Genomic DNA, 18,406 nt, shown 5'->3' with positions numbered 1-18,406 from the left:
ATATGAGAAAGAAATAAATATTCATCATGCTTCAATTCACTATTGATTTTTTTTATCCATTTTCCTCAAAAGTTTATTATCTTCATTACTGTAATGAAACTTTCAAGAAAGTACAAAAGACTCATACTTCTCTTACTGTCAGCTCATTTTGTTTTAAATAGTGAATAACTCAGAATTGTAATTATTTTTATATTTCACGGGCTACCCATTTGGTAGGCAAACAATCTTCTATTTATGTTACTGGAGTCTACAGAGTGTACAAGGAAATGGGATGAAGATGGTAAATTGGGTGTACCTTTTTTAATTTTAAATTTTATTGCCTTTGAGGGCCATTAATATCAGGTAAAAGACCAGTGGTATTTGTTGAATTTAAATAGTGATTATCTTTCCTGGCCCTTAATAATCTAAGTATCAAATATTGTCCGTTGTCTTTAGACAAAGGAGAAAGGATGAGGTATACTTGGAAAATCTTGGATTTTACAGCCTGACTGACATACCCAGTAGAATCCCACCTCTCCAACATAGTAGGTGTGTGACTTTACTAAAGTTATTTATCTGAGACTCATTTATATTCAAACAGGTAACAAAAGATACATTTGATACAACTTAACCATATCTTCAAGGTCAAAACTCTCTCGTGTATTTCACCTTAAGAGAAGTGTAAGGCCAAGTTGTACACATTTGACATATAAACCCCTGCAGCTTCTATAATTTGGCACCAAGAAAGTCACACAGAATGATTTATAGGTTTCACATATGATGCTCCCAGGCTATTAAGCCAATGTTTGAACAATTACTTCTTTCAGCCCAGAATTACTGTGAAGAAATTAAAGACCTGCTCTCTTCTCTTCTACTTGCCAACATGCAGTAAATTAATGGAATGAAAAGTTCTTACATCACTGAGAGGATATCTGTTTCACACATCCTACATGAATTGCATATTTCTTGCATAAATGATAGAGTTACTATCAGAGGCTTTAGTTGGAAGTGCCCAGCAGTTTGAAGTCTTATGAGTTAATTGTAATCTTGAGACTCATCTTTTAGCATTACTAGATGATAACAAGTTAGCATGAATGAGCGACATGTCTTATCATGGAAAACAGTTTTTCTTATTTGCTTATTGCTGCTTCTTTAAAGAAATAACTCATGAACTAATTTATATAGTACTTTGCATTACTCTTTCTTCTTAAAATTGTGGTGGTTAAACCTTATTTGATTTTTTAAAGAATAAAGAGTTTCGGGACTGGGGTTGTAACTCAGAGGAACAGCGCTTGCCTTGCATTAGTGAAGCACTGGGTTTGATCCTCAGCACCACATAAATATAAAATAAAGATATTGTGTTCACCTATAACTAAAAAATAAATATTAAAAAAGAATAAAGAGTTTGAATTACCAAATTTTTATTTTTATAACTTAGATTTTTTTCTAATAACTACTGAAATGCTTTATAGCATATAAATACATTTTATTTAATTCCAAGATTTCAATATCTATCATACTCCCATTTTATAGAGATTCCAGTCTTCTTGTAGTAGAGATTATATTACACACACACACACACACACACACACACACACACACACACATACACAGTTAACAGGTAAGACATTTGACAAATAGCAATAATTATAAAAACTTAAAAGTAAATGGAAGGAGCCAGCACAGTGGCACATGCCTATAAAATCCCAGCAGCTCAGTAAACTGTGGCAGAAAGATCCTGAGTTCAAAGCCAGCCTCAGCAACTTAGCAGGACTCTGTCTCAAAATAAAGTACAAATATGGCTGGGGATGTGGCTTGATGGTTAAGTGCTTCTGGGTTTAATCCTTGATATGATCAATCAATAAAAATAAAATAAAATAAATTTTATTAATGAGTTTTCCTCCAATATTAATGTAATTAGTCTACATTGACTTTAAAAGAAGTCAGATTTAGCACTGCACAAAACTGATAAAAACTTGGTGTATATCTCAATTGTTAGGCTACAAGTATTGAACTGATTTCATTCAGCTCAAGTTGTTTACAAGTCTAAATATAGATTCATTCATATTTTTTACTAAGTAATCATCATTAGTTATAAGGTGATATACTAATTATTTGTAAATTATTTTTCTTTATGTTTGGATCAGTATCTTTCAATTTGGAGAATATTTTACTCTTAAGTTAGAAATATTAGGTACTATTCAGATGAAAGATATGCAAGTGATGCTTTTTGGGAAAATAGTATATTGACAAATGCAATATTAATTTCCAACAGATTTCTCTTGCTATATGATATTCGATGAGATTGCACTTTTGGGTGTTTTATTGGATGGGTGTGATGAGAAAACAACCAATAGGTATACAAATAGTAAAGATTAACCTAAAACTTGAAGAACAAATAAGCAAGTATACTTTTGTAATGACTTGTACTTTAAAAAAAAAAAAACTACTTCTATTTTATTATAATTTCTTTTTAAATTGTCATTTCTTATAGAAAAAAGTTCAAATTCTTCTCATTGTTCAGGTTTTGAAGAGCATTAATGCAGTGGAAAATTTTCACCTTTAGTTTTCCTTATGGTGAGACAGTTCATGCTGAAATTATAAATATGTGATAAGAGTATTATTGTCAATATTATGTAACTTATACCTAACTTGACTTAGGGAGAAGAAATATTAAGGATGGAGGATATTCTTGAAGTAATTGAGAAGGAAGGAGACTCTATTGCAGTGATCCTGTTCAGCGGGCTGCATTTTTACACTGGACAGCTCTTCGATATGCCTGCCATTACAAAAGCTGGACAAGCAAAGGTATGCACATTATTTTCTCCTTCCAGCTCACCCAGCCATTGCTTCACCTGCACTTCTAGTGAAGTACCTTGGTTTCTGGCACTGTGAATTTATTATAAGGAGTTTTTTTCTTTAAAAAAGAGGAAGGCTGGCATAAATTTTAAAAAATGCACACTGTTCTTTTTTTTGCTTTTGATGTCTCTATTTAAAAAGTCAAGTTTTGCATGTCTGTGGTCAGCTTCACTTAGGAACAACTGCTGTCTGAAGTCTGCTTCTAGTGAGCAGCACAGGCAAGCTCCCCACAGGTGATGTCACTGGTATTCAGCTGCTCAGATAGCAGGAAGCAGAGCAAACACCCAGCCTTGTAACTCCATGTGAGGACTGATAGATCTTTGCCTTGATATTATGCCATTCTGTAATTCATCCTAAATATAAATTGGTTCTCATTTAACCCTAGATACATAAAGATGGAGAAATGTAGGATCAAACTTTATCAAGAAATTGAGTATTCACTCAAGGTACTTAGGAAGGCCATTTAATTTCTACGAATCTCAAGAATTTTTTTTCCTTATACATTACTACATTAAACTTAAAATTTTGACCACTTCTAAATTGTGTCTTTTTTGTAAATAAGTGTTTACCCAGAGTGCTTCTGGTGTTTATCTCCCTAACAAAATAAATAAATAAATAAATAAATAAATAAATAAATAAAGGGAGTAAAATTCAATGCTCATAATTTACATTTAAAATTCTAAAGTAAGAATTCTATTTGATTCAGCATGTATTTAAAAAGATGACAATGGAATTTTATTCTGGACATTAATAAGTTATGGAATTCATACATATGTGAAGTCTAGTTAATATATTCAGTTATTGAAGCTAATGAGTGGAACTAATGAAAAGTAATTTAGCACTGTTATCAGCAGTCTCTAGGAATCCCCAACCAGGACTTCCAACTGGTTTGATGGATAACTATGAAAGTGGTGCAGTACAAAAGATATAAATATAATGTATTCTTAGTTTAGACATTAAATGTTAAGCACCAAAATAAAGGGAGGCCAATGAAAAAACATCATATTTTAAAATGTTATGCAAATAATCACCAGTCCTTGATTCTTAGTATATATACATCCACATGTTATTAAACTTCCTAAATATGAGAAAGAAAAAGAAGAAAGGCAATGGATTTTTGCATCATCACACTGTCTAATGTTCAAATCCTGGCTAGGTCATTTAATTATTATATGATAAAGTCAAGTTTCTTGACTTTTCTGAGTCTCTATTTTTAAAAATACTAATCTGAGATAGCATCTACTTCAAATTCAGTATGCAAATATAGAGTACAAAACACCTCTTTTCTATACCAACTAAATGTATATACACCTCATTGTTCTTTGCCTTCCTATCCCTAATGATTTAACTACTACTCATCAACTCAACTACTACTACTACTGCAAGAAAGCTCTAGTCTACTCTTAGAGCAGAAAACTGTCACCCACGCTCATGTACCTGCTACACCTGGATGTCCTATCCTATATGCACCTTGAGATCAGCTTGGTTCAAATAGATTTGTCTCCCACAAAATGTTCCTACTGTTTTATACTACCATTCGGCTACACCTTCAGATTCATCTCATCCCTCCTGTCATTAATCACTCACTTTTTAATTCCACGCTTAGAGTCTGTCTTTCCCTTCATCTTGCTGAATCAGGTAGGAAGCATTTCAGCTGCAGTAAACAACATCCCAACAAAATCAACCAAAAAGCAGGAATTCCTTTTCTAACCACAGAAGACTTGAGGCTGTAGTCTGACTGGCATCTCCAGAGTTCTCTTCAGTTTTCTCACACTTTTCACATTACAGTCCTAAGGTGGAGTTGTCCCAAATCCAGACATCCCATTTCTATTTAAGAAAAAGAGAAGGAAGAAGGGAGAAGTATCAGTGCAGCCGCTTCATCTGTCCCTTTCATCTGAAGTGCTAAAGCTTTCCCAGAAAAACATAGCAAATTCTTTCTTGTGACTCACTGCCTTCTGAAGTGGCAGCTAAAAAAGAACATGGGTGAAGAAAGAGTTCACATTTATAGCCCCATAGGATAGAAGGACTAGGAAAAAGTGGTTGGAAAAAGATTTGGGCTTGATAAGGCACAATGTTTCCCATTTGTGCAGCCGCAGGATCTCATGGTTTCTAAATGGGTCATGTGGCACTTTCTATTTGAGTGCAAACATCTGTTAGACTCAACCACAAGCTGTATTTATTTATTTATTTATTTATTTATTTATTTATTTATTTATATTATGGCACTGGGGATTGAATCCACAGGTGTTTTGCATCTGAGCTATATCCCAAGTATTTTCCCCCCCTTTGAGACAGGGTCTTGCTAAGTTGCTGACACTAGCCTTAAACTTGCAATCTTTCTGCCTCAGCGGCTGAGTTACTGGAACTATAGGCATGTGCCACTGCTCCTGGCTCAGCTATTTAAATTATTAATGAATAATAATCACAGTCATGGCCCAATCAGTCTGGAAAAAAATTAATAAATAAAGTACTGGGTACAGTGACATGTACCTCTTGTTCTAGCCACTTGGATAGCTAAAGAAGGAGGATCACTTGATCCCAAAAATTTGTGGTCAGCAAATCTCTCTTAAAGAAAAATAAAAAAGGCAGCAGCAGAATATAAATGAAGATATTATTAATAAGGTATTTTAGTAAAATCAAAGACACCCAGGTAACATTCATATAACCTTCACATATAAACATTAGCCTCAATGAACCATCTAATTAAGGGAAAATATAATTTTTTTTTCTTGAACAATTTTGAAATTCTTCTAGGAGATAAATAAATGACTGATCAAACTTTTGACAGAAAGCTTGGCTATTATCTTTCCAGGTCTAAAAATAAGGAGTGAGCTCTCATGAACTATTTTTATAGAAGAGTATAAAAAATATTTGCATATGATATCATGTGAGCAAAGAATTGACTAGGAAAAATTATTATCAAACACAACTGTATATAAATATAATAAGAATTTGCATGGTTTATGGATTTCTATTCATAATAAATTAACCTTGCTGGGCAAGATGTCACATGCATGTAATCCCTGAGACTCCAGAGGTTGAGGTAGGAAAATCAAAATATTGAGTTCAACCCAAGCAATTTAGCAACAAACTGCTCCGTGGCACATAGCTATAATCCCAACTTCAACTACTCAGGAGGCTGAGGCGGGAGATTGTAAATTGGAGACAAGCCTCAGCAATTTAGTGAGACTCTCTCTCTCTCTCTCTCTCTCTCTCTCTCTCTCTAAGTGAAGATAACCTCAACATTTTATTAGCGTAATGAAACAATGAAGTTTAGAACTGGATCACTTGGCCTTTTCTCATCTTATCTTCTCCCAGTTCCAAATGCTTGTATCTCTTAATAGCCAGCATTCTCTTAGATCTGCACTTAGGCTCAAACAGTCAAGCCTCAATACAACCTTCTTTGTAGTTTAGCTTTTTGCCACTCTGTTTCCTGTCATATGCCATTTTCCCTTGTGCATACAGACAATTCTTGCCCTTCTTGTACTGTGTCACTTTATGACCTTGGCATTCAGTACATTTCTTATAGAACATCCAGTGGATCTTAGGAATGTTCACCATATTTGCAGGAGTCTTATCGGCAAGGAAAATAAAAGAAAGACCCTGTCTCAAAATAACAAGAAAAAAGGGCTGAGAATGTAACTTAATGACAGAACATCTCTTGCTTCAACCCCTAGTATTCCAAGAAACAAAAAGAGAAGATGTATAATAAATTACCCATGGCCTTAAACTCATCCATGCAGGAGCCAAACATCAATAACCTGAAATATGTTAGGGAGGCTCAGTCCCCAAGAACCTAAGTTTTTGAAGCTATTGCTAAGAAGTTTTCAGCAGGTGTTTTATTTAAGATTTGACTAAATGAACCATGGGAGAAAGAATGATTAATTCTCCATGGAAGAGAAACATGGAATCCAGATGTTGTTTTAGGATTACAGATATGGGGAAAATCAAGCCTCTTAGTTGTCAATCAGAATTTGTGATTTTGCAACCACTCTCTTCAGTGCTATCAAGGATAACTGTTTCTCGTTATCAAGCTTCATAACATCTAATTTCAGTATCTCCCAAGGAAGATATTACATATAGAGTTTCTGTAAATGATGAGTATTTTATTAAAAAAAATTAGTTTCTTAAGGGCCAGGATATTTTCTCTAGTATTCCAGTTTTCATACCACTTAACAAACCAAGGAAGGCTAAGTCTATGTTAAGCTGAAAAATTGAAAGTGTTTCAATGTGAAATGTATACATCATTTGATGTATGATGGTTGAATTTCCTACAACACATCTGATTTTTTTTCACTTACTTCTTTAAGAATGGAAAAGGAGGCTCTGTGTCATAGTAATCAAAAGGAAATTCCAAATGATCTTAAATGGGAAAAAAATCCACAATAAAATATGAGAGATTTTTCCAATAGAATTCCTCACACTCTAGTTCTTTCACTAAATTATTTAGGCAACAAGATTAGGCAAGTTAGTTGAGTTGAGGAGAACATATCTTCCCAGCAAATAATTTGTCTTAAGGAAAGTAGCATAAAAAGAAGAAACTATCCTATTGTCTTTAAAAACTGTTTTTAAGTGGACAAATTTAAGAGAGAGATCTTCAAGAATTATCCCATAGACTTTCATGCAATATTGTCAAGTTTGACGTAAATTAAATATTAAAAAAACAGATTAGCTTGAGGAATTGATTTTTGAGAATGATAAAGTAATAAGTAGAAAAAATATTTTATGGGGAGTGTATACTTTGATCCCACACTTAATGGGACTCTCTCCATACATAACTATGGATACCATCTATATAATTATCATGGGTAGATTAAGTAGGTGCTTTAAATCTACTTTATAATGAAACTGGCCCACATTAATAATTAAATGTTAAAAGTCATCATGCATCTGAAAAGTCAGCTATGCTTTCTTAGGAGGGCTGCAATAGGTTAAATACATGTCCTGGTTGAATTTCCTAGAACTCACCTATCCCAGCTGATTACCATCACTCTTCCACTTGTGCCACTCTTGTGGCATAAATATTCAAATCTTTGTGATTTTGCATATATCTAAATTGTCAATATCATATTTCCCACTGCTTTTCTTTACATAATTTGTCACATAATTTGTGTATCATCAAAGCCAGACCCTGGAAATGTCACCCATACACACAGGGAATGTCCAGATAAAAGACCTTCTGCCTCCATGTTTTGTATTTGTGTATTTGTGTGTCTTTGTTTATGAGCAACAAAACAAAAGCATGAAAAAAAAATAGAGAGATGACAAAACAAAAGCATAAAATATATGTTTGTTTTTCATGCTTATATTGTGGCAGTCTTGCAGTAAAGGGCAAAGTGAAGTATATTTTACAGGCCCAACTCGTATTTTACTTGAATCACTCTTGTAAAAATCTGAATGTGAAACACTTGACCTTCATTATTAAAATTTTCTTACTCCTATGTGCCAAGATGAATTTATCTTCCTGTTGGACTTCCATAGCATGATGGAAAATGTCTCGCTGACTACCTTTTGCATTGCCTTATAATTATGGCTGTGCCTATGTTAACTCTCCAATTTAGAAAGCTAAATTGTCTGTAGACGGTTCAGTGACTGATTAAGGATGAACCCTGAGAACCTCACAGACTCCTGACAGTGCTTTGCCCACAATGATTTATCTTTAAACACGTACCTGTACCTTTTAGGCCAGCAAATGGTTAAGAGTATGTATATCAGCAAAAGTGTTGGTCAGGCTAATTTGATGGATCACAGTGTTCCAAAAACAAAATAAAATGAAACAAACAAAACAAAAATAGCAGAACTGTGTTCATTAAATATATTTTGAAATTTCTGCAGAATGTTTTATATGGCTACTTATTCTGAAAATTGAGATACTTTTTGTAAATTTCTTCAAATTCCATTTGTATTCTTTGACTCAGTTAGGACATAATGATTTTTTTAAGTCATTAAAAATTAAGTGAACTAAATTATGCTCGGAAAATTACCTTAAGCTATTTCCCCATTTTGGACCTCTGAAATAAATCCAACAAACTATTTTGTGTGAGGTCCTTCACAGGCTAGAAAAAGCCTGTAGAAGAGAATAATCAAATAGTCCTATAGAAATTGTTTTCTTTTCCTCTTTTTTCTACTTCTAAGTATAATTTTAAGGTCTAAAGACTGGTTTGCTTTATTTTCTCGTGTGTGTGTGTGTGTGTCTGACTATGGATTGTACCCACTAAACTACATTCCCCAGGCCTTTTTTTTTAATTACTTTATTGTTTGGAGACAGGAGCTCACTAAATTGCCTAGGCTAGCCCCAAACTTACAATCCTCCTGCCTCACCTCCAGAGTTTCTGGGATTATAAGTATGAGCCACTTCATACAGCTGGTTTTTCTTTCCAGGTCTCCCAAAACCTCTATTCTTACTCTCCACACAGCTATTATCTCTGTCTCATTTCTTCTCAATTTACATATTAAATTTCAGTAAGAAAGTGTTCCCCTTCTCTCCTTCTCTCACTTCCTATTTCTGAATTTGCCAGTCTCATCAATATCTCCCTTCCCTTTCTTTCTCTTTCCTTAATTCATTCCTCCTTTCTTCTCTCTCCCTCCCTCCCTCAGTCACTCCCTCTTACATGGAACCCAGGCCCTTATGCCAGCTAGGCAAGTGCTCTGCCACTGAGCCATATTCCCACCCTCAATATCTACACTTTAAAAATAGAACTAAAATGAAGATCTATTTCTGAAATCATACATTGTACAAATGACAATAATATTAGCTATTGCTAATAGCCTACAGAGCTGTAGACACTTGACATGTGCCACACTACACTTATATTTTCCAGCAACTTTAATAGTCAACAGCCTGCACTATGTCTCAGCAGAGACAACTGAGCCTGAGAGAGGTGAAGCACTTTTGCCTGGCAACTTAACCAGTCAGTGAAACCTGGAACTGGCATCTACTGATGCTGATGCCCAAGTTCTTTGCATTGACTGGGAGAGAACTTTCCCCTGCATTGTCTCCTTTTATATATGCAAACTAATCATGTAATGGCAAAGAGTATTTATAAAAGTCAAAGAAAAAAATATGTAACACCCTCCATTTTTTCTTACCTTTTTTTTTAATTTGGAGACCTCTGTCTCTATAGTTGATGTAATTGTTGCTTTTACAAAGATGGAAAATATAGGGAATGAGAAAAAAAAATTCTGCCTTTAAAAAGCACAGATTCTGACTGATGAGATACATAGGAAATTTCTTCAAACACTGCTTTAAAGAAAGATCCACTAATGTGTCTTAGTTTAACACAACAGAAATTATAGTTATGCATGTTCAGATTCATTTATCCTTATGACTGGTCCAAAACCACATCCTCTGAATTGGCTCAAGGAGATACATTCCCACTCAGATTCAAAAGCTGTTATTTCCTTTTGGCGGCATCTTTTCTCATAATTAGGGAACATAACGTAACGTTGGTGTCAGATTGTTCCATATCAATTTTTCCCACAGTGTAACTGACTAATTATGTACATCTCATTACTGGTAAACTCCTAAAAATCAAATAATCTCTTAGATTACATGTATTAACTTCAAAAATATGCAAAAGTACCCTTTTGACAAATAAATTGAGCCCAGAAAGTTCTCCAGAAATTGTGATAGCTTGGCCACCTTCAACATCTGAGTCAAAGTCTACCATCCTCATTCATGAATCCAGGGCTTTAACCCAAAGTCAAGGTCCCTGACTTGCTTTTGTCCTCTCTTTTCTTTCCAACATCTTATGCCCTGTTGATTTATTTTTCAACAGGAAACTTCCATCATATTTTCTTTTATGGTAACTATAGCAATAAGTTACTGCACCTTATAAAAATATCAAGGATGGCTTGATATAGATGAATGTAGTTTGATAAGAAATAAAATCTTAATACTATGTTACTCTAATATTTTGTTACTGTAATTTGCACAGGTTGACAAATAAGTGCCTACTTCAGGAAGAATTTCATCTTCATTTTTTAGTTTATCCTTGAATACAGCTAGAGTTTTTAAATCACCAGGTTAAAATGTTTATTCTCACTTTGTTCTGATTCCAAGTTATAGGTAATAATTTTTTAATACAAGAAGTCCCTTGATTTCTGTGCAGATTTCTATTTACACTTTTTTATGACAGACTTTTTAATTCCAAGTGCTCTTTTTTTTATTTCTTATGTTTAAAATCAAACTTTATGGAAACTCCCAAGTATATTCACAGCAGCTAACTCCTTAACATGAACCCATGAGTGTGTGTAAATGACCATTGTTCACTTTATAAAGTCCTGTTGTCTCCTCTGTTAGCACATGCTAAGTGATATCAATCAGCAGCTCAAGGACAAAGGATTTTTCTAGTCAACTTATTGTGTATAATGTTTGTAATATTTCTCAATACACAAGATATACATTTAAAGTTACTAGACCTTAATCTATTTTTTTTTAATGGCAAGCGGTATCACTGGGAGGCATCCTCAGCCTTTTTATTTTTGATTTTTGAGAGAGAGTTTTCCTAAATTGCCCATGTTGACCTGGAACTTGTGATCTTCCTGCCTCAGCCTTCTGTGTAGCTGGGATTACAGATATGCCTAACTTTACCTGGCTATCACATCTTACTCTTAGAGTAATTCATCAAAAGTATGAAGATGAAATTTTGTCAGCTGTCCTAGTTTACCTTGTTGCTATTCCTGTTTGCTCCTGAGCTTCATTACAAACATTTAAAATTATCACATTGTGGGATTCCTGGATAAAATACTGTGTAGGTTATTTTTTCTGCAATGTATGTTATGATATACTTTTTTTTTTTTTGGTCTCATGTATTATCTATAAGAGCCTTAGGACTAATATAACCAAGTAGCATGAGAACTCTGCCTTCCAGAAAATTACCCTTTGATTCTGGCTGCCATGCTGTTTGGTTTCTAAAGTCTTCTTGGAGCTCCACGTGAAAGATTGTATCTTGTCTCTTTCCCTTGGTATGTTTATTTCATTCTGTATTATTTTCTATTTTAATAGGGAAGACTTCCTATTCTTACTGAGCTATTGGCATAAATAAGTAAAGGCTGAACATAAAGCACTAAAAAGTAGCAGAAAACAGTATCTTCTATTTCCAAACTAATTTTTGGAAAGAAATTGTGTCCCATATAACACATTGACTTTTAGTACAGAATGAACCTAATACAAAATAACACTTAGTTGCTTTTTATAAACAGAGTCAGAAGAAAAGGAAAAAGAACAGGGATTTTCGAAAGCACTGATATATGAAGTCTGCATGAAAGGAAGTACTTTTATTCACTCAGAAATGAGATATTTAAAGAGCTGCTAGAAGCCCTCTTACCCAAATTGACTGTTTTTGTTTTTAACATAGCATCTATGTACACTTTTTAACCATAACACCTGAGTGTATTTTGAAAAGTTAAATGCTCTTTCTGATAAGAAACCTTATGTCCTACTCTTCGTTTCTTGCTAACATCATCCAGCAAATCCCTAATTGTGGACTTCTTAGGGAAGTCCTAATATCAGAGTTGACTAGCCAAAGGTGTATTATTGTTAATACACCGTTTGTCTACTCATTTATATAGAGTCAATCAGCATGTCAAGTGCTCACTCACACACTTCCCTATAACATCCCCCCCCCCCGCCACCCAGTGCTGGAGATTGATCCAAGGGTTTTGCACAAGCTAAGAGTTCTCTTTTGTGTATTTTTATTTTGAGACAGAGCCTCATTAAGTTGCCCAGGATGGCTTCAAACCTGCAATTCTTCTATCTCAGCCTCCTGAGTAGCTGGGTTATAGTTGTACACCACATATCTGGTTTCGCTATAATTTGGAAAAAAAGTTATAAATAATATTGGAAAAAACCATTACCTTAAATTTTCCATCACACCCTTTTTTCTTAAAATAATATTTTTTAAATTTATATCAGTGTACTCCTATCATTATTTCCTATTGCTTTTGTATAAGCAAAAGAATACCTAAAGACTTTGTTCGTTGGTATGATGTAGAAGCTGCAGTCTCAGTCATTAGAAGGTCACATAGGAGTACCATCTAGTGGAAATTAATAGCATCCAAGGGACTATGGGGAAACTGGAATTCACCCACCATAAAGTTAGTGAAACTGATGAGGGGACTATCACATCCATTGTTGTCTGAGCAGTGTCTAGCAGTGTACGTTCAGTGACTGAATTTATGAATAGCCATAGGCATGCCTTAAAGGCACCTCCCAGGGACTACAGGGCTACAATAATGGGTGGTTACTTAAGTGGTTTGGACAAAGGCTATTTACCTACTTTAATATTTTGTTTTTTCAAGAATCCACACGCATACCAGAGCATATTTACCCTTATAATTAAATCTGCCACTTATTAATGGTCTTTAGAATTCAGAGAAGTTTTTAAGGTGAAAAATAAAATTAATTGAATAATAACAGTCAAGAGTCAATTTGTTACAGAATTAGTAAAATTATCCAAACTTTAATACCTTTAAAAAACTGTCAGCTACACCATTTCGTATTTTATTTTAATAAATAGAAAAATAATGAGTCAAAATTGAGAGGGAATGTATAAGGTCTTCCCCTAGAAAGTTTAGCCCAATCCATATGTATCATAGTACTCAACTGGTTAGAAGAAACCTTGGTGCTGCAATAAGGAAGATGGCAAGAGCAAAGCACGTGTGTGATTCCTTATTTAGGGGGATTTTGAACATATTTTTAACTACTCTTTTGCCCAAGATACTTTATTTTAAAAGAAGCCACATCTGAACAAGTAATGTATATAATAAAAAAGCATCAGAAAGACAGAATCTCAAAGAATATTTTATTGGGGGTGGGGGTACTCAACCACTGAGCCACATCCCCAGCCCCCTTTTTTTGTATTTTATTTAGAGATAGGGCCTCACTGAGTTGCTTAGTGCTTCACCATTGCTGAGGCTGGCTTCAAACTTGCTATCCTCTTGTCTCAGCCTTCCAAGCCCCTGGGATTACAGGTGAGTGCCACCATGCAGCCTCAGATTATCTTCTTTTGAAGATTAACATCAGTTGAAAGACTATCTGTTGACAACTGCATGGCTTTATTAATTGCCAGCTGGCTGGGCTGGCAAGATGAGCTGGGTTCAAAGGAGCTGGATGCAGCAAAGAATCCACGCAAAACACGAACATGAGTTTCTAAGGACAGAGTAGGACTGCTCAGTTACCCCAAGGGTCAGCTCCACACTGGGCAGTGCTGGAAAGAACAATAAAGCAAACCCCCAGCCCCTAAACCCCCTATTCATTGGGTAGAAGACATTTGATAGAATATACCACCCAAAAAAGGCAAGGGGTAGAGTTTCGAAGGGTGGAGTCTTGCTTGGTGATGTTATGTTGTCAGCAGATTGACTGACATCTTGGCAAGTCACACCCATCTCAGGTGCTGTGTGGGATCACGGTAGAACTAGAGGAAAGGCATTTGCATTACACAGCCCAATGAGTGTGCAATGCCAGACCATCCCCTCATATGCTCAAATACACATAGTTCACACACACACACAGCCCATGGATGGCTCACAATGGCTCACATTTATTTGTTCATTCATTTACCTATTTTTCAATACTTTGGGTACATATTGTGCAAAAGTAGGAGGTAATGAGATTATAAAATGCTGCAAGAGAGGTAAACAAACAGAGCTCTAGGATGACAGATAGGAGAGAGATGGCAAAAGAACTGCCCCGTAGAAATTATCTTGTGAACAATATCTGAGTTAGGCAGGTGTGTGACTTAGGTCATTATCTGTGAAAAGTATCGACTGGGTAGTTTATAAGGAATAGAGCTTTATTCAACTCATGATTCTTGCAGGCTGGGAAGTCCAAGAGCAAGTCACTGGCACATGCTGACAACCTTCTTTCTGCACCATAGCATAGTGGAGGGCATCACATGACAAGGCAGAGCAAGTGTGCCAGTTTTGGTGTCTCTTCTTCTCTTTAGAGTGCCTGTAATGCAATCACGAGGGCCTCATTCTCCTGACCTTCTCAAATTATAGTCACCACCAAAGGCTTCACCACCAAATATCATTAATTTGAATTTGGGGATTGAGTTCCCAACACATTTAGTCATTGTAGACATTCAAAATATAGTACCTAGCAAATGAGAAAAAAGAAGCCACATTTGCAAATTAAGGGAGAGTGGTGTGGGGACTCTGAGGCAGAAGAGCTAGAAGAGACCAGGATTTAAGAGTATAAACAGCCATACCAAGGATTTTGAGTTTTATTTAGAACATAATGCAGGCACTTTCTTGGAATCTGGGAATCCTTTCTATTCAAATGTGTGATTTAGAGAGTTGCTTAGAATAAGACAGGTTGTGAGTTTACAGATTAGTTGAAAAATTACTGCAATAGTTTAGGGATTGACTATAAAGTGTGATAATGTGTTGACTGAACACTTCTATGTTATTATGGGTTGCATCAATGTGAGTATAAACACCTATGGGTAATTATAAATAAAAATGAGTTGATAAATATTTTTATTTTAAAAATTGCATAAAGGAGGAAATCAAGTGCAGAGTATCTGTTTGTGGCTATGTACACAGTGTAACTACTCTTACAGGTAGAATAATGAAAATATCTACCAGGATGACTGTAGTTTGGGAGTTATTCAGTTTTATTCTATATTTTTAAGATGCTGCCATCTAGTGACACTTTTGTAAAATCACTTTGTGGTAATCTCAAGTTTGCATCTTCCAATCTTTTCTTCCAAACAGTCCCATTTTAATAATTCATGCTTTCTGCCATCCATACAAAAAGGACTATACATGCATTAAAACATATTGTAGAAGCTGCAAGTGATTTTTTGATGTGATACCACAGCTGTGGCCACAGGACTTTTAATAATGGGATCTACTAGGTGAAGTTTTGTGGTTTCTTGGTATCTTTTTTTTATAAATAATTAATAATGAAATAAAAGCACTGCCTTTCCTATCCTTGAGTTTTCTAAGAAAAGTTGAGTTGTAAAAAAAACACATGTATGGAACGTTTAGTTAAAAAGTGCTTAATAAAATATCATTGTTCTTATTAGAAATGTTATTCAGTAGGAAAAGGATATCAAATTCAGAGAAAGCTTTAACTTTTTCCAAATGGAATTCCAGTACTTCATGTCCATCTTAAAACACGAACAAACTAAGTATATAATGACTATCAAACCTCAATATTGTTCTACAACTTTGATTACCTCTAATTCTGAATAAAAATTAATTATATTTCTTCTCTATCATTCTCAAAAGTTACATAAGCACAGAGAACCTCTCTTATTAATATAACATTTATAATTCAACTTTTTGGTAAGAAAAAAGTACAAATCTATCTGGAACCCCAGAAAAGCAACAATAATAAAACCAGTTAAGAAATTTTTTGTCCCTGTGAAATACTAGATGCCATCATATTACAATGAGTACAGTTTTTAATTAGCCAACTTTACAATATATTGAGTTTTTGTTTGGGAAACTAATGCCACAGGGTAGCAGTAAGTACCTTTTCTCTGCTATAGACAACATAGTAAATGTTTTAGGCCATGTGGATCATATGATGTCTGATGTAGTTATTCAGTTCTACTGCCATAAAGGAACCATATCTGTATTAAACAGACAAGACTGGCGTTCATGGTATTCCAATATAATTTTTTATATACAAATAGTTTATTGTTTACATATCTCTGCTATAGGGAAAGCAACTGCAATAAAAAGAAAATTGGGGGTTATTCATATTTAAATGGTGTTTGAAAAACTCAAAAATTGATCCTGCAATATTATTTGCGTCAAGAACGTTATCTCAGTCAGGCATGGTAATGCACACCTGTAATCCCAGCAACTTGGGAGACTGAGGCAGAAGTATGGTAAGTTTAAGGCCAGCCTCAACAACTTAGTGAGGCCCTACACAATTTAGGAAGACCCTATCTCAAAAATTTTAAAAAGTAAAATAAAAAAGAGGGGGGTGTAGCTCAGTGGTAAAACACTCCTGAGTTAAATCCCTGGTTTGAAGAAGAAGGAGGAGGAGGAGGAGGAGGAGGAGGAGCAAGAGGAGGGGGAGGAGGAGGGAAGGAGGAGGGGGAGGAGGAGGAGGAGGAGAAGGAGGAAGAGAAGGAGGAGGAGGAGGAGGGGGAGGAGGAGGAGAAGGAGGAAGAGAAGGAGGAGGAGGAGGAGGAGATGATGAAGATGACCGTAGTCAATAAAAGTTTTCCTTAGATGGTGCAGGAAATCTAAAGTTTCAATGTGTATATGTGCTAATGGTAAACCAACAGTGGATGAAACCAGAGATAAAACAGAAAGGAATTATCAGTTTTTCTTTTTAAACTCAAGTTCATGTACAAAATGATTTTTATATGGAATGAATCATTTAGTCTTCTAGGAAAAAGTCTTAATGTTTCGATATAGAGAAAGTCAAATGATTTTGATCATAAGCAATTAAATTAGAAAGTTACTACTTGAGTACAATTTGGATAGTAGTTATTCGTTGTTCCATTGTCTGGGAATTTAGTAGAAAGAAATTTGCTTTCTTTTTTATAACAGCGTGAATTTCCACTAATACACTCAAAATGCTTGAAACCACATGGTAAGTAAATAACCAAGAACAGTTGGAGCCTGAGAGGTGGTTAGGGGCTACAGATACACCACTTTGGGGTATTTACCTTGTAGAATTAAAGTCATCTTACTACAATGATACATACATACTTATATTTATAGCAGCACAATTCACAATAGTCAAAACTATGGAACCCACCTAGGTATCTAACAGTGTATGAGTGAATAAATAACATGTAGTCTATATACACAATGGTGTATTCAGCCCTAAAGAAAAATAAAATTATGACATTTCCATGAAAATGGATGGAACTAATGGAACTAGAGACCATCATGTTTAGTGAAAAAGTTCTAAATCAGAAGGTTAAGGGTTGTATGTTTTGTCTCATATGAGGAAGCTAGAATGGAAAAAAAAGAAAATAAAGGTATGGATGGATCTCCTAAAAATCAAAAGAAGATCAATAGAAGAAAGGGACCAAGGAGTGGGAGGTAGGGAAGGAAGGGGGAAATGCTGAGGAGTGACATTGGCTAAGTTATATTGTTATATTGTGTGCATATATTGTTACATATGAATATGTAACAATAAATCCCATCAATATGTACAACTCTAATGCACCAATTTAAAAATGTGGGAAAAATAGAAAATAAAGATTTTTTTTTTTTAAAAAGAAGTGTTAGGGTCTAGAGCCAATATGTAAGGAAAGCACATGGAGTCAAAATTATCTTTGTAATTCTCTCCCAAACAATATGAACTTTTCCTTGTATCGTTGAATAGAAAGCTCCTGATTTTTAAAAATTTGAAGATTAGATAAAACAGCTTTTAGGGTCTGTATTATATATATCTTTAGTGCTGAGCGTAGATAAATGCTCGTTCCAACAGGCGAACTAAAAGGAACTCAAGAGTAACTGATTTTAACCTCCCATTTTATGATCATCTTGGAATGTCAGCTACAATTCCTAAGACCAGGTAAATTATGTCTTGCCCTTTTTGGACTGAGTGTATGTATCATTAGTTCTTGCCATAAAAATGCTGTGT

The 18,406-nt window shown here is 34.8% G+C and overlaps 1 pseudogene; it reads left to right on the top strand.

Annotated features, from left to right (window-relative positions):
• LOC143386706 (kynureninase-like) overlaps window positions 1-18,406 on the top strand; it is an 83,474-nt pseudogene that overhangs the window by 26,884 nt on the left and 38,184 nt on the right.

The sequence above is a fragment of the Callospermophilus lateralis genome, unplaced genomic scaffold, assembly GCF_048772815.1.
Source record: "Callospermophilus lateralis isolate mCalLat2 unplaced genomic scaffold, mCalLat2.hap1 Scaffold_120, whole genome shotgun sequence".
Lineage (NCBI taxonomy): Eukaryota > Metazoa > Chordata > Mammalia > Rodentia > Sciuridae > Callospermophilus > Callospermophilus lateralis.
Note: the sequence above shows the minus strand (reverse complement) of the source record. Positions and strands in the feature narration are given on the sequence as shown.